Raw genomic sequence first — 24,104 nt, 5'->3', positions numbered from 1 at the left:
GAATGTTCGTTGCGCTGGAAAGGATATCGCTGCTATTTCTCTCTTTCTCTCTCTCTCTCTCTCTCTCTCTCTCTCTCTCTCTCTCTTTCTCGCGTGAGATTCTTCCTCGATCACCTTCACCGCACGCGAAGAAGAAAGATCGATCGCATTAACGCGATAACACGAGCAAAGCGAACGTTAGTTTAACCGACACGCAATTAGCTTGTCCCGCTATAAAGGTGGTGCAGACTCATTCAACGGTCACCTTCAGTTCGCAAAAATAACTTCTTGGTAGAAACGATTCCAGAAACATCGAAACATCATTCTTTCGATGATTCTTTAAGAATAGCAGCTCCTTCGATCCCGGAGAATGCAAGTGGCGCATGAAGGCGGAACACCGATGTATGTTCCTCGATTACAAAATCCGCTCTTCCCAAAATTGTGAGAGGACGATAACACAGGAATGGCGGAATAATTGGCATGCGTATACCTTTAAAAGTTACCATGGGTGAAATCTCATTCCAAGCGAATTCTTCATCGTTTTAAAAAGCGTAACCATCTTGACAATACCAATTTTATAGATATTTATTCATACTATCAGTAGCGACATTATGATAAAACAGATCAATTCTTGCATATATTTTGCTGTAAACAATAACGAGGAAAGTTAGATTGGGGTGATATTTGATGGTAGCTTTTAAGGGGGAATTACATGCGGAAAACCGTTTTCAAGGCTATTTTTACGTTTTTTTTAACAGGAACGGTAAAATTAATGGACTTGAAATTTTCACACAGTGTATTCATTAATGTTCAAAGTGTAAAATAAATTTTATTGAATCACACAAGAACCGGTCCAATTTGTAATTATAGATAAAACTGCAGTCATCCGTTTGCGAGTTCTATGTTTATTGTCGACATAATTCCGGTGCTCTCACTACTCTAAAACCAAAAAAATGACAAAGATTTTCAAAATATACTGTTACCATTATAGCCCGTATCAAAATGAGGGCAGTCAAGCCAAGCTTGGAGAAATAATGACTGTGCAAAAAAGAAGTATCGAAAATGAAACTTTCGTTTTTTCAACTTGTAATCATGTTTAAAAAAATGAATAAAATAAAGTATAACTATTCGAGGTAAGGGCGAGAACTACATTTCTACTGTATATTGTGTAAAAATTTCAAGTTATTCGGTTCAGTAGTTTTTGCGTGATCGTGTCGACAGTTTAAGAAAATGAGTTTTCAAATAAACGCGTTTAAAGTTTTATGTGTACTTTCCATATCGATAGTAACAAATTTATTTTATACTTTGAACATTAATGAATACATTGGGAAAATTTCAAGTTCGTTGATCCTACCGTTTCTGTTGAAAAAATTCGTAAAAATAGCCTTGAAAACGGCCTGCTCCACATGTAATTCTCCCTTTAAGGGCTAAAGGCGGATGCCGCGACGCGGAAAAAAGTCGCATAACCGCGTGGGCCGATTGGAACGCAACAAGAGAGGCGTTTCGGCTTTTCCCGAGGCCTCAGACCTCGAAAAACATCGATCCGCCGCGCCGGCCGCGCGACGCGCTCGCGAACGTAAATTCCGCCTCGCGCGACTTGCATGATTTATACGTCGCGCTGGTGGCGCGTCTCAATCGTGCGGTAATAACGGAGGAGTTTCGGCCGGGTTTAAAAATTGAGCATTACCCTGAGTGCATTGCCATGTTGCCCCGTTTAACTGGCGCATCGCGCGTCTGAAATTTATCCCAAGAAAACAGACTTCCGGGACGGCGCTGCCGGTCGCTCCCGCCGTCACGGGACCTTTTTCCTTCCCGTCCTTCTTGTTGCTCGCTCGCGCGGACATTAGGAGCGAGGATTATTAGGAGCGAGTCTCTCTCGTTGGGAAACGCCTCAACTGACTGTACTCGTGCTCGTAGCAATCGCGTGATTATCCGAGATGTGCAAACTATCCGGTCATTCAAATCGAATCGGTTCCCCCGCTGTTCGAATCCGAGCTATTCCGACGGTTTCGAATTGCGGGGATTTAAATACAGTTAAAAGCCGGCAGGATCGATTTCTGGCTCAGAGAGTGTTTATCGCAACTCGTCAGAGGAATCATTAGGAAGGGATAGCCTCGTGATGTTAATAATTCAGAATTCACCGCGTGCGTTGCGAGAATATTCCGACAGAATATTTAGCGGTATGTGAATATTTACCGCAAACATTATCCGTCTTTCCTAATTTAAAATTACTCACGATAATATCCAATGACTGACGACTCCTGCGGGCCGTGTTATCGATCATATTGTTAAAAATTGAGCTTCGACGAGCCTGCGGCCGACAGGAAATCCTCGATTCGCGCGTCTCTCGCGCGGTAATCACATGTATACGACCGCGCGATTTAAACTCTTTCAGCGGTATTTACGTATATAGATTGGAATATCCGGAGTATCCTGAAAGAATTTCTAGGTCTTATTGAGTAAGTTGAGTCGAAATAGAAACCCCGGCGATGCGGTGGCGCCGCAACGGAGCGTCTCGCTCGGCGATTACGGTCCGCGTAACTCGACGAAGCGGTCTTGTCGAGACGCGCGCGAGCGAATAAAGCCGGAGGGATTTGCGCTCTTCCGAATCGGTTTTTCGCCAATTCAACCCCCGATAGCCAGCCACGACCGTATCGACTGCGTTCGAGCGTTCGTCACCTCGTTCATTCCGCCCTCCCCCCCTCTCTCTCTCTCTCTCTCTCTCTCTCTCTCATCGTTCGTTCGAAACACACCCGTCTTGGCCCGCTCGATTTCCATCAAGCTGAACGTTGAAGTATTACGCACCTTCTAGTCGCACGCGAAGCTCCGCTCTCCTCCATTCGTTACAGACATCGCAAGCTCGAAGCAGCGCGGCTGCGACAACTCGCGCGCTCGCGTGTTCTTTACAACGTGAGAGATGCGCGGGAAAGCGCGTATCTTCCTTTCCGCAGCCGTTTCGTGCTGTCGCACCGCGGTTTCGCGGGAAATATTCGCTCTCTACTCCGGCTCCGAATTGGAGAAAAACTTTGGGAAAACTGCTTTCTCGCCCGCGAGACTATTCCGTGTCTGTGAAACGCCGAACTTGAGCTTTAACTGGTAGAGGGAAAGTGTGAGGTAAGATATTTGAGGCAGAGACACGTGAGATGTTAAATAATTGGTACGTCTGAAAAATGGCATCGGTGGGTGCGTTTGGGGACCACAACGGGGCTATCTATTCGTTACGTCCCGAGAGAGATTCTCCGATGGATCTTTCAATTTGGAAGATTAATGTAGAATTAACATCTCGACTCTCGGCAAGTTCGCGAGGAGAATTAATTCCGCGTTAACAAAAGATTAGAATTGAGGTGTGTGATCTTCTCGCGGAGAGCATTCTCCCGTTCTTCTTTTTTTACGACGACATTTTCGAGGTGGACAACAGTCCACCTCGAGAAGTCCGCGAGAGGGTCGCGGAGAGATAACACGGCTGTTTTCTCGTTTTAATCAAGCGGGACTTTTCGGCGGCTAGCGGAGCGTTCCCGCCGAGCGGAAAACTGCGAATTTGCAGATCTCAGATTTTCCTCGGCGCCTCACGCGCGCACGCACGCGTGCACCTCGCGACGAGGAAAGTTGCGCTAACAAGCTCCGAACGGTGTGCCAGCGCAATATCGATCCCCGTAGACGACCGCCGCTATACCGGGCTGCCGCAATTATTGACGACGCTAGTTACGTACGCAGCTTCCGCGGAAGTAGTTAGACATCGAAGATGAACGGCGCAGCCGGGGCGGGGGCGTGCCGCGAACTTCGGGAACGGCCCGGTGTAAATCACATGAGCGTTTCACAGCGGCGCCGGTTCCGTCGGCGCGCTTTTAACGCCGCGGCATGTGAATTATTTTGTTCATTCTCTCCACCGGCCGAGCTGTCGCGAGCGAGCTCCTTGCGCCTCCTCCTCCTTCTACCACTCGTTGGAGGGAGCCGGAAACTACCCTTGGTCGGGTATAGACCGACGCTCTCTCTCTCTCTCTCTCTCTCTCTCTCTCTCTCTCTCTCTCTCTCTCTCTCTCTCTCTCTCTCTCTCTCTCTCCTCTCTCTCTCTCTCTCTCTCTCTCTCTCTCTCTCTCTCTCTCTCCTCTCTCTCTCTCTCTCTCTCTCTCTCTCTCTCTCTCTCTCTCTCTCTCTGCCTCGCCCTCTTTCCACGAGGAGCCACCTGCGCAGATTATGGTTTTGAGAGAAAATTAAAACGCTGTAGATCCCGTAGGTTCGCGTGCGAGGAACTCGTGAACTAGCGCGATAAGTTGGAGTGAAACAAGTGTACCGTCCTTTCGCCTCGACTTATCGCATAGTTCAGAAATTCTCGGAAGGCGAACGGACCTCGTATGAAGTGCATTCAAACGCGTAGAACCGAGGATTATTAATTATTAATTATGAGATAATAACTCGTATTGCGGCAAACACGAGGATCATTCATTCGGCAACTTCACACGCTGATGAAGTCGTTATTTTGTTTTCACATCAACCTCCTTCGAATTCCGTTCAACTTGGAGGACGCTGCACAGACTGTCGTCCTACCTTGAGCGGGAGCTCTAAAGTTCCACAAACGGAATGTCATTTGCTTCATGTCCGGTTACATCGATGCAACTTCCACTTGCACTTTAATCTTCCTCGTTAATTTTAACTAGCTGATCTTGAACATTTGAGAGACAATTGAATATCCAACGATTCTTCAGCGAGTGTTCTTCCGAGTTCTTCGACATGGGGAAAATTTCACTAGTCAATGGCTTGCCTAGCGTCATATCTCGAGATGACGAGGGGTAAACATTTAGACTCAGGTATGAACGAAAAACGAACATTTCTTTCGCGTCTGTTGCTTCCTCAGTCGCTTTTCGTGCTTGCGGTCCTCCACCGTCGATCGACATACCCGAGTCTCCGACAAACATGAAGAGTCGTAACGGCAAAGCTTCTTTCGCAACGGAAACCCCCGCCCGCGCCGTTTCAGGGCGACGTCGGATATTTTACGAAGTTGCAACCCGAGTAAAGCCATTATTTTCAACCTTCGTGTTTTTTCCTCCCCTTTTTCTCTCTCCCTTTCTTCCTCTCCGCCGCTCGCTTTTGTTGATCATTTTGATTGATTTTCTTCGTTTTTCGAGAATTTCTGTCTCTGTCGTTTGTTTCGGGGTGTCGCGGGGATCGAGCGCGTTGTTGCGAAAATTACTTTTGGGAACATTAATAGCGCATCAGTATGCGGCTGATGCATCTTCCAGCTCCTTGGTCTGCGCGACAAAACCTCCATTTTATTTCGCGGAAATGCCGGTAATTAATTCCCTTACTTCTGCTTGTGTAAGCGCGCACGGAATGCTTTTGTCTCTCGTAATTTACCTCGCGAAAGAGCTGGCAGCAAAGCGCGTAATTTCTAATTTTATCGTCTTTTCTGGTGGCCGCGCGTGCGCGCCCACGACTTGAAATATGAAATCATAAATCCCGAAAGTTTTCGCAACTTTATCGTCTCGTGTGCTCGCGCAATAGCTCGGCGAATAAATAAACAATAATAATAGGGCCAAATATAATATTATTATCGCTTGCGTTATCCGCACACGGAATTCTCGAAGAATGCGCACGCCCACGCTCGTTCGCACGTTTCGATAAGCGGGAACGAGGGAGCGTTCGTTCCCCGTTTTATTTGCACGTCCCGGTATATAAGTCGCGAGTCGTCGGTTTTACGGCACGTTCTATAAATGAACAACGAACCGGGAGCTCGCCGAACGACGTTTCGATTCATCGGGAAGAAGGGCGAGAAACTTTTGCCGGCGTTTCCCGGGGGCGATTCTCTCATGGAGATTCCACTTTACCAGACCGTTCGCTAAGTTCGTTAAACGGCCGGCCGACGGAGACGACGAAAAGTTTCTTTATCTGAAATGAAATCCGCCCGCCGGGCTGAGCCGCCAGCCGACATAAATTCCAAATTCGCACGGCATGAATTAAAAATTCATCGGACACGTGGATTAAAATACACCTTCGCGCCCGAAACTCACGAGTTCTGCGAGTTTTGGGGCATCACGACGCGTCACCGCGAGTTGATTCTGCGATTTGAACAATCCGAGCGGCAAAGACGCGAGAGACAGAGATAATAAAAATTGAAAAAATCAGACGATCCAATTGAATATTTTCTTCCCTTTTACGGAAAGAGTATTCTATTGTACATACATATCTTTGTCTTCATATAAATTCTTTTCCATTTCGCCATTTCTTTTTTCGACAACACAGGAATAAATTGTCTTGAAATTTATCTTGCTGAGTCGCAGTGAATTTGTTCATAATAGAATTTAGTTCTTAAAATATAAATGGCGCGCGTGCGAAACGGAAGAATAATGAATTAAAGCACAGAGTGGAAATGTTCCTCTCTCTCTCTCTCTCTCTCTCTCTCTCTCTCTCTCTCTCTCTGATCATAAAATTCTATATTTATTTTTGTTAAATTATTTTTAGTCTTTATGATATTGTTTTAATTATTTATTGTTATTCTTATTTATTGTTATTCTTTTTATTATAAATTCTCTGGATGGTGTGTCTGGTATCTGTTAATGCTCCTGCATTCGCGCGTGTAATGTGATATACTACATTTATTATATTTGCACGGAATATCATTTGAATGCCGAGTATAATTTTTCAGCGAGTTTTCCGTGATCTCGCGAAATTTTCGCGTTTTCCTTCCACCGCGGTCGAACTACCCGTTATGATCGACATGGACCCCTCGTAATTTTCAACAAACTCAAATTGGATGGCGTTAAAAGTTTCTTACACAGTGAGCAATTCGTATTCGCGATAAAGCAAATCGACACTTGGAAATCCCGAGTGATCGCGCGCGCACATACTTTTTAATTCCCGATTTTATGCGGGCAGGGATAAGTTTCGTGCCGGTTTACCCGTCGGAAGAGCGAACGATGATTGTCGAGTGGCGAAAAATCGGAGGAGAACGAGCTTTTGAGCGTAGAAAAGTTTTGAGAATTAAGTTACTCGAACGATCTCGGCGAACTCGCCGATTTGAAGAATCCACAAATCCGCATACTCATTAAAACTAGAAATCCGCGTGGCCCAAGAAAGCGCGCAAGTTGCGTTAACCTTCGGCGTCGAAACATCGAAACCCTCCAAACTTTCGCGGACTCCATTCGTCCAATCGCTTCAATAACTCCTGGAGATCGTAGGATCCCAAGATTCACGCGAGGAGGCGCGTTTCAGAATATCCTATTGCGAAAGATCGAGAGATCTGTCGATTAAACACGCGTATTTCGGACGCGTTCGATGACACGCTATCGTAAATGGTAAATCGAAAAGTCGCTCGGGCGGGAACGAATCAGCCAGTTCGAAAATTCCGATGTCGACGCGTTACATTTTATCGTGCGTGAAATTAATTTAATATCGGGTTATGAACGCCCGTAATAAATCCGAGCTGCATATTTATTTTGAGACGTGAATCGTACGCGCGCGATGCACTTTACACGAAGCGCGCTGGTCATGTTTCATAGAAGACAAACGTTTGCACTCGGCTATTGCATAATTTTACAACGTCCCTCGGCAGGAAGAATCTCGCCCCGGCGGGATTTTCCATTTTATTACGTTAGCACGTTCGATAAAATATCGTCGAATTCAGTTGAATAATTACTCTCGCAGCGCGGAAAATTAAATCGCGCCGCTACATACGTACGTCGTTAACGATATTACGCAGCGCGCTCTTTCTTCCTTCCTATTTGCTCTCATCGGATCTATTTATTAAAATGGCGAATTTATCACCGGCTGCGTTGCGCGTTCACTTGAATCATCCAAAATATTGCGGAGAGTTGCAACAAGTAATGTCGTGTTTCTCCAAGCACTATTAAGAAGAACATTCCAGCCACTTTTAACGCTGCATGAATTAAAAAAAATAACCCATTGTTTTCCATCATCTTTAGCATATTACTGACATTCTTGAGGAGCCCGTCTAGCCTCGTTCTAGCCTCTCGCGAAATACAAAGCGCAGTGGAGCGACTGATGAACCGGAGAAATCGCCCGCTCGCGAGGGTGATTTCGTCGACGATTGACGAATTCGTGTTTACGCCGCGAACACAGGTGCCATCGCGAAAACAACACTCGCAAGCTCCTCCATCACGACTCACGCCGGTATCGATATTTCCTTCGGTCCCTGTTTCCGGTTAGTTTAATCTTCGGCTTGGAGATTACTATCCCCTGGAAAATCCGTGCGTCACGCGCACGGTTCCTCCACAGGAAAAACTCTTTCTCGCTCTCTCTCTCTCTCTCTCTCTCTCTCTCTCTCTCCCCCCTCTCTCTCTCTCTCTCTCTCTCTCTCTCTCTCTCTTTCTTTCTCTTTTTTCTCTCCAAGGCCTTTCCACCCTCTCGGCCTTTCCCGGCGTGACAACTCCGCGTCACTTTGTCGGTCGCGCGTGTGCACGCTGTTTTCACGTTTCTGCTGGGGGAGGAGGATTATTCGCGCGAATGAAGCTGATAATTATCGTAGAAAATACGGAGAGAAAAACATGGAAAAGCGTGCTAGAACGCTTCGCCAACTTCCACGTGAAGCATCGCTCCAGCGTCCCACGTAGGCGCGCGTAATTGTTGCACTGGTCGGCAACTTGTTCACGATAATTTGCATATTTCTTGAATTTCGATTCTCTTTATTTATGTCTGTGTGTTGAGACGAAGCGTGACAATGGAAAAAAAAATTCCCAACTGTAGACAAATGTAGGCTACGTTTTAATTTCCATAAATTACTGATACGCGCGGCGTATGAAAAGAATCCAACTGAAAGTAATATATTTTTACCATATCTGTCGTTAAGAATTTATAGGAATATCGGAGAAAAACATCCACTAACGCGACACACCGAGGAATTGCGGTCTGACGGGAGCGAATTAAGCGTGGCAAAGTCGGCCATCAGTTGATCGCTATATTTGCGATCAACAGTGCGAAATCCACCACAATTGCCTGTTTGGATCAATTCTGTGCGTTGACCAGTCATTAACGAGTGACGTGTATTTGCGCTTTTCTTCCCTACGCGATTGATCTCCTCAATCCCGATTCATCGCGTCACGCCGCCAAGTATCTCGCTTTAGATCGCGTTACATTATTCAAGATTGTGTTACATCAAAGGTGACTTAACGCTGCCGCGTTAATTAATCCGACGACACGCTGTTGGAGGATCCAGAATCACCGTGCCGGAACTTGCAAGCCGCTAATAGATCCGTTTAGAGGCCGCTGCGTCGACCGGCGGGAAAGCCTCTTCGATCGCGCGGACTAATTCGCGAGAGTCGGGTGCAATCGCGATGACAATGGATGCTTACGAGCTCGCTGAGCGGACGCTTCCGCTCGCACGCGAGAAGACGTCGAGACACGCGCGGAGATTACTCGAGTTCTCGCCAGTTAGAGACTCCGATCGAAATCTCCCGAAATCGATGCTAAATATATGAATGAAAACGGGGATAACGCGGAGTATTCACAGTCTTCGTGTATTCACAATTGAGAAATTTAAATACCCGGTGGTGCACGGAGGTCTAGTTTCATATCCTTTGTCCAATTGTAACATCTCGATTGTAAAAAGCGGGGAGAATCTCTGGGGAAACGCTGAGAGGAGCAATCGGCTCAAATGCTACGCCTTTGTCTGATACATTGCACTTCCAGCTTGAATCTATGCAGATTTCTCAATCGGAATTCAGAACTTTTCGGGAGATCGCACTGGATCCCAATTAGACCCCAAGAAATGTTCCCCGCGGGAATTGCGCCGGATTTGCCGCGCTTTTTCACGCGACGACAGTTCGTTCGATATTCACGCGGTTGCAACGCGATCTGCCATTGTGCCGCTCGTTCGCTCCTGTTCGCATTGCGAGATGCCGTCGTCCGGAAGCGTGATCGCGCTATGCAACTTCAATATAATCGAGCGGCCAATTGTCGGGTGAACTCGCACGGCGCGCATTGATCCATCTTCATTTATAGTTCGGTGAAGTGTCTCAGGCTCGTGCGCGCACGAAAGAGAGAGAGAGAGAGAGGGAGAGAGAGCTTTTCCGAAATTGGCGCACGAGTTTCACTCGATAAACTTATTACCGGTGAGCGCGAGACTGCTTCGTGAAAGTAATCTACGCCCTTCAAAACGTTAATTCACTTGTACTTCTGCTGACACGCGACGGGCTCTTCTTCCCGTATAGAAAATGTTTTAGAATCTATTTGGGTTCTATGCCGTTTTCCCAAAATATGTTTGGGTCCTAACTGGGAAATCTATACAGATTCTAGTTAGAAGTGTAATGTTTTAAAAATGCGATTCTAAATGGGAAACACAAACAGATTCTGTTTGGTCACTCCCAACGTTTTCCCAAAAATGTTTCTGGTTCTCATTTCACATTCTATGATAAGAATGAGATGTCCAATACCTTAAATATTTACACTTTACATATATATATGCATACACACATATCCTTGTAAAATGTAAATATTTGAAGCATAAATACTTGAAGCAATATTTTGTGAGAAGTTTTTATAAAATAAATGAATAAATGAATATTTAAAACTGTATATAAATTTTTTATTGCAAATATTAATATATAATACTTATCTCTTATATATACAACAATAATGCATATACGTAACCGAATTAATAATATGATATATATATATATATATTCAATTTTTTAAATAACTCAAATTGTTTGCGAGAGAAATAATTATGAAAAAATATTAATAGAAGACTTTCAAGTTAAAAAAGTAAAGAATATATATAAATATCCGACAAACTCATCTAATTTACACATGTACGAATTAATCAAATTATCTTCAAATATAAAACTATATTCTATACATTGTATAAAACGAAAATGTATTATATTACGCCCGAATACGGAACAATTTAAGACAAAAAAAACATTTGTATTATCCCTATTGCATTAGTAAAAACAGGTTGGAATTTACACGTTATTTCTGTTCCGATTCTAGATAGAGAATCCATTTTTGGGACAAGAATGGGATTTCTAATTGGTATCGTGATGGGATAATCTATTTTGGGACAAATTTGGGTATACTAGTTAGAATCTAAATTGTATCTGGAAAAATCCTGAGAAATTTCTATACGGGTTTTACCTTTTCGGAGGATTTCACGCGGTTCACACAGAACGCACGCGGAAGCTTATCCGCGGAGCGACGCGCTCTCTTCTCTCCTCTGTGTGCAGCGTTAATCGTGATCTTGAAGAAAAAAGCCGCCTCTACCAAGTTCAAAGACCTGCACGCTTGAACGACTCGTGTCCGTTGCGCGAAAGATAACAGAAATATGGAATAAATTTCTCCCGATCGCCCGCGCACTTTTTCTCTCTATTGTTGCGTTTCCCTCTCATTTTTTATTTCGACCAGAACAAGCACGCGCTACGCACGCCCCATTTTAGCTTATTCATATTAAAGTTTAGAATAAATATTATAAATCATAAAAATAATCCCTGTAGTGTAATATAAGTTTAATAATATCCGACTCCAACATACGATGTATTACCCGCGTACAGTTTGAAATTCCATGACATATTTTCTGCATAGTTAGGCGTAACCGTATAACTAATGAATTTCGACGTTTAACATTTCTATTCCAGACGATATTAAGTTCATCTTCAGATGCTATATGCATCGTTCTATTGGCTAAAAAGCATTTGAAGATGAATTCAAGACGGTCCTAAATATAGAAGCTGACTCCCCCTTCCCTCCTCCTCATTCTCCCTCCCTCTCCCCTATCTCTTTCCCTCTCCCCCCTCTCCCTCCCTCCCTCTCTCCCTCTCTCTTCACCCGCTTCGATAAGAAATGCATTCACAATGTTGACATGCGCTTTTTATTAAAAGGATTTATTCGGACGGTTCTGCGCCTGATAAGAAGAAAGAGAGAGAGAGAGAGATAGAAATAACAATCAATCCACGCTAAAGCGTGCACACGTATGACAGAACAAAGTCGCTGTCGCGTTCTCTTTGTTGCCGAACGCTGCGCGGTTGCACGCCAAGATATTCTCGTTTTCGAGGGACAGTGGGGTTAACGGGGGGCGGCGGAGGGGGTACACGCGCGCGGTAACGATATTGGATTTCTGTATTCGGGACAGATTGGTCGAAGGGCGCGCCATTAATTTGAACGATTGCGCGTCCGGTGTCCGCGCGCGGCATGATACAAACATCCGGCGGACGTTGATCAGAAAGGCGAGCGTCGTCGTCCCGCTCGCAATTATCCGAGATATTGCCGGCCGCATCAACGTCGCGTCCGGGATCCGGGGGAAACGCGAAAAACCCGCCTAGCCCTAGAGGGGGGGGAAGGGACGATAGGGTAAATTGTCCGCGGTAACCGAGAACGTCATAAATTCAACGGACGGTCGAGCAGACGAGCGACTTTTGCGAAACATACCGGCCCGATATTCCCTCATTACTCGTGAAAAATTGAACCGCGGCCAGACCGACGCAGCCTGAATGAGTTCGGGATTTCCCATGTAGGGATTTTCCATTGTAACTGAGCTTCGAGTGACGCGCAAACTCGCCCGTCGTTTCGACGCGCTGATTGAAAATTGTTAATAATAAATTGCCGGAGGATCGCGTCCTCCCTTCGACAATTTCGTCTTCTGATATATACTTAGAGCATTTGAACATTTGGTTCCTTGGTCCTATGTATTTGAGCCTTGGGGCGAACCCTCATCTCCTCGACCAGCGGAAACGCAATACTGCGTTTTGATATTTTTAGGCGTAGGCATATTTCTAAAATCTCTGAAATGTATTTTGGGACTCTTGAAGTCACGACCTTATTTTAAACTATTATTTAGGTTACTTTATAAATTCGGATAAAAATGTTGTATACTTTCACTACTCAGATTTTTTCATAACAGACTTTCTTTTTTTTTCTTTTTAATGAAATGGAATTATGATCGCCATGTTGGATCCATCATTGTGAATTAAAGAAATTTGAGTCTCATATTCGTAAAGTACGATCTCAGAAACCCTGAGCATTCTTGCGAAATGCAACTTGCCAGTCAATGGCAATGGGGTTGAGGCATATACCCACCTTTAATCCATTCCGCACGAGTTTTAATGTTAGTATCGTGCCGCATATGTACCGTATATAATTTATTATTTGTAACATCTCCGTGACCACGTGAATATACTGCAAATTGACACATCACATTTGCCCGAACGCTCGTTGGTAATCAGTTTTTAGTCAGCAACCTCATTGTAGGATTATCTGACTTCATCTAACTTTATAACAGTATTTAATGATTACCTCTCGCCAGCACGGGGCAAGATTCGAGAACGCGTCGAAGTTTCGATTACAACGGCGCACGAACAATTTATCAGAGCGAAAGGAAATGGTGAATCTCCCGGCGACTTTTTGTTTCGTCGACTTTCCCTTTCTCTGTTAGCTCCGCGAAAATTAGAAGGCGATTCATCCGCTTCAGTCGGCGAGCACGTGAGAACTTTCCGGAATTATTAGGATCTCTCGCCTTCCTCGGGGTGCTGCAGTCGTAACGTTAATCGGTGATGAAGAAAAGAGAGGCGCGCGCGCTGGGCATTAAACAATTTTTCTCGAAGTCACCTCTTTCGCAGAATATCAAATCGCCTGGAAGACTCGTTATTGCCGCTCAACGATTCAAGCCGCGGCGTGTACGTCGTTCGATTTTCTCCGACGCGTTATTATCCTCCTCCGAAGACGTCGTCGCGCTGATCGTCGCTACGCTTTTTTTCGCATGCGCTACGCTCGAGAAACGAAGAAGAAATGCGCCGGGAAAGTCGAGAAAGCGCTTCCTCGACTCATCGTTCCCTGGATATTCCGATCGCATCGCGCGGGGCGTCTTTTCCCATCCGGCCGGATAAAACTCCCGAGCCGAGCAAGTCGTGATCCCGGAAATCTTCGAACGAATTCTACCGGACCCCCAAACGCAAGCATCATTGCATGTGCCGAAGAGATCGGCTCGTCGCAGTTAACGTGGATGTAAAGTTCTCGCCACTTTATCGAACGTTCATTTTCTCGTCGCCGCTGAAGTCTGTAGCGATATCGCCGACCTGAAATCAGCGGAATTCTAATTCTCGCGGTTTCTGTTAAATGGCATGAAGAAGTGTCTCCTTGATAAGTTTTATTCCACACCTCGGGGATGAAACTCGAGTTCGACGCCGACGCCGGCGCGGCAAATTTAAATCGCTCTTAACGATTTAACTCACGTAGAGGTCGAAGAGAAGAAATGAGAGACGGAAACTTGAGTGCAGTACTGCGCATCAACCGATGAAAATTTTAGTCGGCTAAAGTGACCGGCGGAACAACGATTAAAATTAATCAATCGTTATACATGTAATGGTGAATAATTGAACTGATCGGTGAAATTAGTTATCAATTAATGTATAATCAGCCGGGGTAATAAATTGAAACGGTTATGTGTAATCACGATTTACTCGATGTAAATTTTCATCAGTTTTAGTCAATCAAAATTTCCATCGATCGATACCCAACTCCGGTTTCAGCCACATCGGCTAATTCGCGCGTTGCGGCAAAATTGACTCTTCTTACGCAGAATTTAGCCGGCGAACACTCGCGTCGACCCGCACGACGACGACGACGACGACGACGACGACGACAACTCGAGGATCCATCTAAGGATAGCGTGGCCATTACGAATACATTTGCTTTGCCGGCGTGCATTAATAATCCTGAGCAGGTTTCCGCCGAGTGTTCCTCGCTCACGTTCGGTCCGTTCGTTCGCGACGCCTCGCCTTGGCGCCTCTCCCAATGAATGGCGTACACTAATGAAGCGCATACAGCGCGCCCGGATTATTTTACGACTCGCGTAATCGCTCCCGGTGCTCCCGGTAAGTTATTTCCTGGCGACAAGTGTGTTTTCCGTGCGTACACTTCATTCGTAACAATGTTCCACCAGCGCGGCTCCATCCGCGCGGCAACACCGTGTAATAATCACGAACGCCACTGAAGACTCCATCGCGTCGATCGTTCGTCTCGGAATCAGAATCGCGATAGAACTTGAACGCGCGAAACTCTCGTTTGATTCTTATTCCGCCTGTCAGTCTTACCCTCATTACTTCATCGTCTGCTTGCTTATTTTTATTCTTTTATGACCCATTTATGACAGAAAACAAGCTTCACTTGAGTAGGAACAAGTTAGATATCAGAATGAGGATTTATCTCGTCTCTCAGCAAAGATTCAGTAAAGTTCAGAGAATCATGATAAATTTTTTCAACAAGACTTCATTCTCCCAAATGTAAGAAACATGCCTGAAACGGAAGGCTAATAAACTGTAAGGCGGACATGTTGACATGTTTCTCGGTTGGAAAATTGTCGGTGTAATTTTCGCGGAAAAATTCCCGCTTGAAAGTCCTCTCACCGCGGAGGAATTTTTGCCGTAAGAATTACTCGTGAGACTTCCGCCCGGCGTGTTAAAGTGACTGCTAATCGAATTTTCGAAATGACCGAGTCCGAACGTAGCTCGGGCACGCCGCGGCGCGAAGGAAGCTTCTCCAGGAGCGCGCTCTTGCTCCTTGCCGCTTTCGCGTCTTAATTCGCCATTAAGGCGCGACTCGAATCGTCGTCGTCGCCGTCGTCGAGTCGTCGTCATCCTGTGACGCTCCAAGTGGCCGCTTAAAATAACGGCGTGAGACGCATCGCGACGTCTCGAGCGAGAGGCAGGGAACAAACGCTCGCTGCGAACGCAACGTCCACACGGTGCATTAAGCCCGCAGCACGCGTCACGGACGCGCGAATTTCCGGGTCGTTCATGAATATTTAAAGGCTGACGAGATAGGCGGGCGAGTGGGTCGAAAGGGCTTACCAAGGGCCTTATAAACGCTCGGCAAACAGCCGCCTGCGACGAAAGTGAGTCGGTATTTTACATCCACTCGGGGGCGAGATTGTCGCCGCCGCGGCGCCGCGTCGCGCGAACTTCGTCGATCGCCCGTGAGACGAAGACGCCCGTTGCCTGTGAGAAGTGTATCGAGAACTTCACCGGCAGCCGTCGCACTTCTCCGACGTTGCTCAGCAAAATTCAAATAGGGAGCCGTGTGGAAATTTCTTCGCGTTCTCGCCAAAGCAGAACGGACTCCAGTCGGAATGGCCAAACTTGTCTCAGGATGGCGCTTTATCTCATTCCACTTCCATCGGCAATCTTATCCTTATCCCAAACACGGATTCTCGGTCTACACTCGAAACAGGAACGCTGTAGAGACTTTCCTTAGGCAGGTAAAATCGGTATGTTTTCAGGAAATTCTGTAAGAAATATTTTTTATACCCATTGTTGTATCTAATAGGATAAAGTCTGAGAAGAAATTTTAAGAATGTATTTTTTTTCTTTAATATTTTTAATTACAAGTTGTGAGTATTCTGAGTCTAACCAGAACAGTAATCGTCTGGGTAATCGCTGGGGAGGGAGCACGACATTTTCTGTGTGGCTCTCATTTCGCGATTTCGTACTTGCCGTGTCTCCAACGGTGGTGCGTCCATCTCGTCGACGGACGAAGGATTTCGCAGAGCATATCTACCTTCAAAGATCTTCAAAGCTCTCGCGTCGGTCTCTTCAGACGCTCTTCGCGTGCACACGCTCGATTACGATAATTTAATATCCTCCTAAAGAGAGAGAGAGAGAGAGAGAGAGAGAGAGAGAGAGAGAGAGAGAGAGAGAGAGATCCCTGCCAGGACGCGTAATTATTATTTCCACGATATTCATAAGTTAAATCGAAGACGAGTGGGCTAGGTTCGGTGGGCTTGATAGGGACGAAAGTCGTCTTACGATCGTCGCCGGGAAAGCCGTCGCGACGATGAGACCAGCGAGGAGGATGAAAAGTGACAGAGCTCTCATTCTCTCTTTCTTCTTTTCTCGGAAAATTCTCCGTCCCGTCCTCTCCCGCGACTCGTCCCGCTCGTGCGTAACTTCTGAGTAGTTTTGTCGCGTCGATGTTGCTTCTCCTCGCACATATCTAACGAGAAACGTCGGACTCGCTTCCCGAAGGAACGTCCGACCACACAGAAAATTTCCCGACATTTAATTGGGATCCATATCACAGCGGGGAAAATCTTGAAAAATTTCTACGCGGTCGGTTCAAGATCTCTTCAAGTCTGCTGAGATTCTTTGAGATCTTTGAACATCTTTCTTAAGATCTGTTGAGCGCCACGTTGGTCGTATCTGGACGACGTGTGAGTTTTCACAAACGCCACCCACTCGTTGGTTTGACGGTTTCAATTATCCAATTAAAAATAATTTGTAAAAACCATATTTTATACCCTTTTGGTGAATATTATTTAGTACCAAATATATTTGGTAAACATATCTCGAGCGATAATTTGAGCGATCCGCGACTCTATACACGACAGTCAGCAGTCGTCGAAAGTTGGGGTGATCTCTCGAAAACCACCCTCGCCCCACGAATTTTGCTGAAAATACTTCAAGTAACCTCAAATAGATATTCTCAGATGAATTTTCACCGAAACTAGTTTAAACGTAAACAACGTGTTATTCGAATACTTTTGGCGTTAGATTTATAGCGATCAGACGTGATTTTCAGAAGTTTACCCTAATGTTGTCCGACAGAACGCGATCGAGCGTTCGCCGTCGCGAGACGCGTGCGCCGAAGTTTTTCATTACCGCTCCCCCGTGGAAAAATCTCTCGACGAGTGCCTCTCGGATACGCCTCGCATGCGTGTATTTATCCGGGGAACGTTTTTGCCGTTCGCGCCGTCCGTCTCCCCGCCGAAAACAGCCGCGGAATGAAAGTTTGAGCAGTCGTTTTGCCTCGAATGTGCGAGTCGCGCGACCGTTAAAACGCCCGGAACGAGTTGGAGCGCGCTAATTTACGGCCGAATTACCCGCGCTCTCATTACGCATCTCGGTGGCGCGCTCAGACTCGGGAGCGCGTATATTCGCTAATTGCGATCGAAGGCGAATTCTCGCTCGCTCGCTCAGTCACGTCGGGAACAAACGGAGGGTGTTTCCGAAACGGCGACCTCCACCGCGAGTTAACTGAATACTTTTTCTCACACGACCGTCGCCGCCACCGCCGGATGTAATTCCCGCGAGTTTCGCAACTTCGACAAGGGAGAAAGAGAGAGAGAGAGAGAGAGAGAGAGAGAGAGAGCGATGCGCAATTAACGGCGTATCGGACATCGGATTATTAGACGGCCGGTCGATTAAATAGCGACCGGCCGTCGCGGAGTCGGCATTAACAAGCGCGACAGTAATACGACTTTAATTACATCCAAAGGCAACGATTTTTCGCGTGTCGTATAATTGCCCACCGGCCACTCATCCACTTTCTACCCATCCTTCCCCTCCCCTTCTCGTTTTCCTTCCTCGACGCCCCAAATTAATACAATAGCGAGAAGGCGGACTTGAGATCGTGTTACGACGATTAAAAGTACCGGGCGAAGTCGCACGAGCGAGCGATCGAAATGAAAATTAAAGCGCGTTAAGATCGAAGGCACGCTCAGAATTGTCCATTCGAGATTGCGCCTCCCGCTGCGGTCTCGATAAAACCGGGCCGGTTAACCGTGCCGGGAAATCGCTGGTCTACCTTCATTGTCGAAGCCAATCTGGCTTTTAATTTCGCGCCCCGCGAGATCTTCGAGAGCGCGCCGGCTGCTCTCGCCTCTCTCGCTTCGCCCTTTGGCGAAACAGCACGCGCGTGAATCTGAATCTCTTCTCTTAATTCTGGACCCGTGTCGGAAGGTAGCCAACGAGGAGAGAGTCTCCGTGCGTTTGAATTAAATATATGGTGAAAAGTGAGGAAAACAACTTGAAACACCAAGTATTATATTTATTCTTTTCAGATCATAAAGTTTATGGATTTCAGGTCATAAAGTTTAAAAATTCAAAGTATATGTCATACTTTTTATTTTGTACCATACGTTTTATTCATTTCTGACTTAAAGAGCGAAGATAAAAAGGATCTTTGCGAAGAAACATTGGCAGAGCAAATGGGATCTGTTTGGATTTCCCACTTCGATTGGAACATCTGAAACATTACGCTCGTAACTTGAATCTCTGCTTTTCCGAGCAGAGAAGAGAGAGAGAGAGAGAATGAAAAGGGGAGAAGGGAGGGAAGGAGGGAATTCGCGCGGGATAGCTCGTTCGTTCTGTTCTTCTTCTTTTGCTTTTTTTATTCGCGGTCAGACTGATGCGCGCGATGATGAGGTCACGTTTAATTAGCATCGCCCAATTATCCCCCGAAACAATCCGCTCATTTTATATTCTCATCCGGACGTTCATTATCGTTTAACGTATTTTTTAAACGTTAAAGAGCGCGCGGATTTAATTCTGCCATTTCGTTCGACCTATTTCCCGCTGAAATCGCGATAACTCGATGAATATCGCCGTTCACGTTCTCGAACCTTGTGACATTTCAATTTTCTGCCCTTTTTTATGCATCTGTACACGCTTGATTAAAATTATGTGAAAGCGTAGGGATGAGAGACGTTCGTTTCACCCACTCATCGACCGCGCTAAACGCAGCTAACGAACCGAGAGTGTTACACTCGAAACCTAAATAGACAACGTGTCAACGGTCTCGTCACGTCGATATACCACTTGCCACCCCATCCGATCACCAAGGCTCGATGTTAAAACATCGTGCTTCGTTGACGATTCGGGGTTTCGTGCAATAAATGACAAAGGGCGGTGATACCCGCTCACCCGGATTTCACGTAGGAATTTTTCAAGATTTTTCCATATACATTCCACCTGATGGAATTCCCCAAGTATTCTTTCCCCAAATATCGAATTCGCTGGAATAAAAATTGAAAACGAAAAATAGAAAAATATTCCACACACTCGGAGCATTTTGAATTCATACTCGAAAGGCGCGAGTAATCAAAAGATATTTCATCTTGTTCAATTTTATCGCAAGATGAAAGCTCCGGACAGATCTTTGAGGAAACATTGCGGGAGGGAAGAAATTATTAAGTTTCATTCCATTCGCAGTAAGCATCAATCAACAGTGTGTTGCATCAAAGATATAATTTCCCATTCAACGATACGACTATCATATACTACGTATATTACATTGTCGAGCAGAAACTGTAGCATCGATGCGATCGATGCTGCTACTTGCTCGCTAGGATCCGAATTTGCATGTTTGAAAAACATTACACTCTTGCAGCTTACGTCATAAATTTTTGCGACAAGAATTTAGGAATTTCTAAGAAAATCAGAGGGGGCTCGCGGTGTCGTGCGAGGTCGAAAAAAGAAACAAGAAAAGCAGGGAGATAAGACAGAGACGCCGTATCCGCGGTGGAGAACGGTTTGCGAATTCGCGAGCGTTGCACTTGGGAGATTCCTGGAAATTAGCCACGCACGATTAGCTGCGGCGGAAGATACTAGAAACACTCAAGTACCGCACGACAAAGGTCGTTGGCGTTCGTAGCCCTCTTCAGCCATCCTCCGCCGCCCCCGCGGCGTCGTTGCATCCGCATCCGTTGCTGCAGCAAAAGCAGCGCGCACACGTGAATCGAGGCAACCCGCATGCACCGCCACGGCAATCACATCAAAGTGCTGCAGGAGAGCGTCGCCGGTGATGACGGTGCAGCAGCGGGGGGTTGAGCGGGGGTGAAAAACCGTGCGCTACACCAGAAGCGCCCGCTCTGCCACCCATCGCGAGGGTGAACGACGGTGGTTGTTCAGCCTCCTCCTTCTCCTCGTCTCTCTCGTCGTCTCTGTCGCGCGCGTTTGTCAAACATTCGCCGGCTGATCCTCTGCGAATCGTTCCGTATTCCTCCATTACACCTTCCTAATTATTTAATTTTGCGTTAATCGATTCCTCTGAAGAATTACGGAAGGAATCACGATCAGGAACTGATTCTGAACCTCGCCGACTCGTAAATGTATTTAAATCCCTGCAGTCTGAAATTTCCGAGTACTGAGTCTTGCCTGATTCGATTCAAATTCGAATAGTTCGCACATCCTTAAAAATTTCCCAAGACTTCCAAATTCGCCTCGGAATTGGTCAGCCCATTAAGACACCAATTAAGAATCCCGTTCTTATCCCAGACGTGGCTTCTTTGTGGCTCTACAAAGTTGAAAAGTTAAATCCTCTTTGGGAGAGAAAGAAAGACGATTTCCTTGATTCACGTCGCCGACGACCGATGTCGTTCGTTCGTCGCAAAACGACGACTTTATGGGGGGATTTTCAAACTGCCGCGAAAACGACGCGCTCGCTCGCTCGTCGTCTCGTCCCCGAGTGTCGTCCCGTCGTTCCCTTTGCTGCACCCTCAATAAACGGTCGCGTGTACGCAGAATCGGTTGATGCAATTAAGTCCGTGTAATTACGATTTTCCGTGAGGACGGCGGCGGTTCCACCCTCTTAACGAGAACGAAGTCGCCGTGCGATTCAGTAACCGAGAGAGATAGAGAGAGAGGGAGAGAGAGAGAGAGAGAGAGAGAGAGAGAGAGAGAGAGAGAGAGAGAGGGCGAGAAAGGGACAGAAACGTGGGGACGTCGAGAAATGGCTCGTTATGACTGATTAAACGTGGCCCTTGCGCGAGTGCTGTAAGTGCCGTATAATTGCAACTGTTTGCAACAGCTGGCAGAGAAGAGAGAGAGAGAGAGAGAGAGAGAGAGAGAGAGGGAGAGGGAGACAGAGAGAGGGAGAGAAAGGGAGACTCCCTCGGATGTTCTCTCAATACGGATTTTACATGGGACACTTGCTGACAAACACGCGCGTCGTCGAGCGTCAAGCGGGCTCTTTGCCGAAAATCGAAGCGATATTTATCGGCAAACATTTGTCGAAGCGAAAATTCAATTGACCGTCTCGAAAGAATTCCGCCTCGTTAGTTTCGACAGTGAGCAATCTCGCGAGCGCCTTTGCCGAGAGAGGGGGCTAACTTTGAGTCGACCTCATTCGAGACCCTTTCTCGCTTCCGCTTCTCTCGCGCGACGCAATCTATATGTCGGACGTGCAACGCATCTGCGTTTACACGCGCGGCGCGTTCGCCGCAAAGTAAATGCACTTGCTCGACGGCGTATGTGTATTCGAAGTGTACTTCTACACGTCGGATACGCGCGTCGTTTTGTCGACGAGCTCGTTAATAACAATTAAATGCAACGGCGCGGGAGCACGGGGCGAGGGGCGGCTGTCCGTTCAATTAATTCCCGCGGATGACGATACTTTCACTTCGCGTCGCGTCGCGCTGCTGATTAAAGGATTAACGAGATGAGTGCGAATGGAGAATCCGAGTAAACACGAAGAGGGGACGGCGGCAGCTGAAATCGTCGGAAAAATCGCGCAGAGAGGCGCGAGTGGAGGAGTCGCGAGCGGCAAAAGCGCCGCGACTGATTATCGAAGGCGTAATTTATTTCGCGTAATCGGAATCCTCGTCGCGCAAATTCTGCTTCCGCGAGAGCGGCGACGCTTCGGGATTCAATGGGACGCAAACGACGACAGGCGCAAAGAAACAAAAGGAAAACGATGGGCGAGGAATTAAATACGAACGATCGCGAAGTTCAAAGATCAAGCGAGAAATTCAGCGAGCGCTCCTTGAAATTGCGCGAATCGAGTCGCAAAAACAAACGTTGGAGAGTTTCAAATTGACGACCAATCTGAATTCGCAATTTGTCGAGAGGCGCCTAAAGCGGCAATTGGAGCGGCTCTCTCTCTTTCTCTCTCTCTCTCTCTCTCTCTCTCTCTCTCTCTCTCTTTCTCTCTCTTCAGCACTCATTATTTCCATCGACTCGCTCGCAAAGACGACCTTCCCCTTCAAAAAGCATCTTATGATCAGCTGTTGTTCGTCGCGTATCGAAACAAATGGCGCAAACGGTCGGACGAGAAACAGGGAAACGAAGAAACACGGTCAGTGGGGTGAAATCTTGAACGCTCGGCCGAAAAAGAAGCCCTCACGACGACGCGCCACGTACCACGCTGTTACCACACGGCCGGGCTAATATCAACCGTTCCGTTTGCGCGGATCGCAAACATCTCGTTGAATATCAAACGCGCCGACCGTCGACGACCGCGGTAATGATGGCTGCGAGTAACAAATGAACGTTGACCCGTGAAACGCCGCGCGAAGCAATTCCGGTAATGGGCATCTTGAGCCGCTCGCTGGGAAACGAGCCGGCGAGCCGGCATCGTAGTGCCTCTCGCAGTAGATCGGAGAGAGAAAGAGAGAGAGAGAGAGAGAGAGAGAGAGAGAGGCAGAAAGAGAGAGACGGAAAAAGAGAGAGTGAGCGCGGCGAAGGGCGGAGGGAGGGAGAGACGCCTAGCGAAAAAAGGCATCGATAGCCCGCTTTCCGCGAGGCGTGCTTTTTGAGCTTGCGAGCGAGCGCCGACCTCGTCCGCCAGTTTCGCCTCGGACGTGGGTGGACCTGTATCGCGGGCCATTTGTTTCCGCGACGTTGAAAAATGCCCTTTCTTTCGCGAGCAACCTTCGCTAGCCGTCCGGGTCAATGTCTCGGCGGCGGCGCACCCACACACTCGCCGAGGCGCGGCGCGGCGCGGCGCGGCGCGAGGGTGCGCGGAGTCTTATAAATGGAGACGCGTTGTCCGTTTGTAAGATAAATTAATAAGTGGAGACGCGCGAACGCCGGGGGTGGATTAACATTCAGTGAGCATTGCTGAACTCATCAAGTATCGCTTGACGCGCGACACGCTCGGGAGAGCTTTGCGGAGCTGTGGAACTGCTGTGGAATTTTGCAGCCGGAGAGGCGTATCGATGTGCCTTTAATATAGGGCGAGTGCAAAAGTTTCGGTGGATTTCGTGACGGAAAAATTTCGTCCCGGCAATTTTATCGAGAACTGTTTATTCTCATTCTAGCCCAAGTAATCGCTGTTGCTGCATATCTGCATATTTATAAGCGGTGCCGTAAAACTGGATCAATCACATTTTCCTTTTCCCGACGGGGAGAAACCCGTCAGAAAAAGGAAAGCGCTCGCGCGCTCACTAAATACTTTCCCCGTTCAGCAGATTTTCGCACTTTTCTCTCTGTTTTGTGCTGTAAATATATCTTTCTTTTCTTTAGCGGGAACTGATTTTTTTGCGCAAGTTATCGTCGTAACAAACGATGATGATTATTTCGCTGACACAAGGAGGCAGTAGATCATACGTGATACGACGCCCATGCCTCATGCGAAGCATCGCTGCGTCGTATGATACATGAACAGATAGAGAAAGCGGTAATTTATCATCT

At 46.8% G+C, this 24,104-nt stretch overlaps 1 protein-coding gene across 7 annotated transcripts in view; it reads left to right on the top strand.

The window, feature by feature from the left end:
• LOC105185347 (uncharacterized) overlaps positions 1-24,104 on the top strand; it is a 270,171-nt gene that overhangs the window by 151,403 nt on the left and 94,664 nt on the right. The window lies entirely within an intron of this gene.

Source organism: Harpegnathos saltator, unplaced genomic scaffold (genome assembly GCF_003227715.2).
Source record: "Harpegnathos saltator strain DR-91 unplaced genomic scaffold, Hsal_v8.6 scaffold328, whole genome shotgun sequence".
Taxonomy (NCBI): Eukaryota; Metazoa; Arthropoda; class Insecta; order Hymenoptera; family Formicidae; genus Harpegnathos; species Harpegnathos saltator.
The sequence above is the reverse complement of the archived record's forward strand: the minus strand, read 5'-3'. Positions and strand labels throughout refer to the sequence as shown.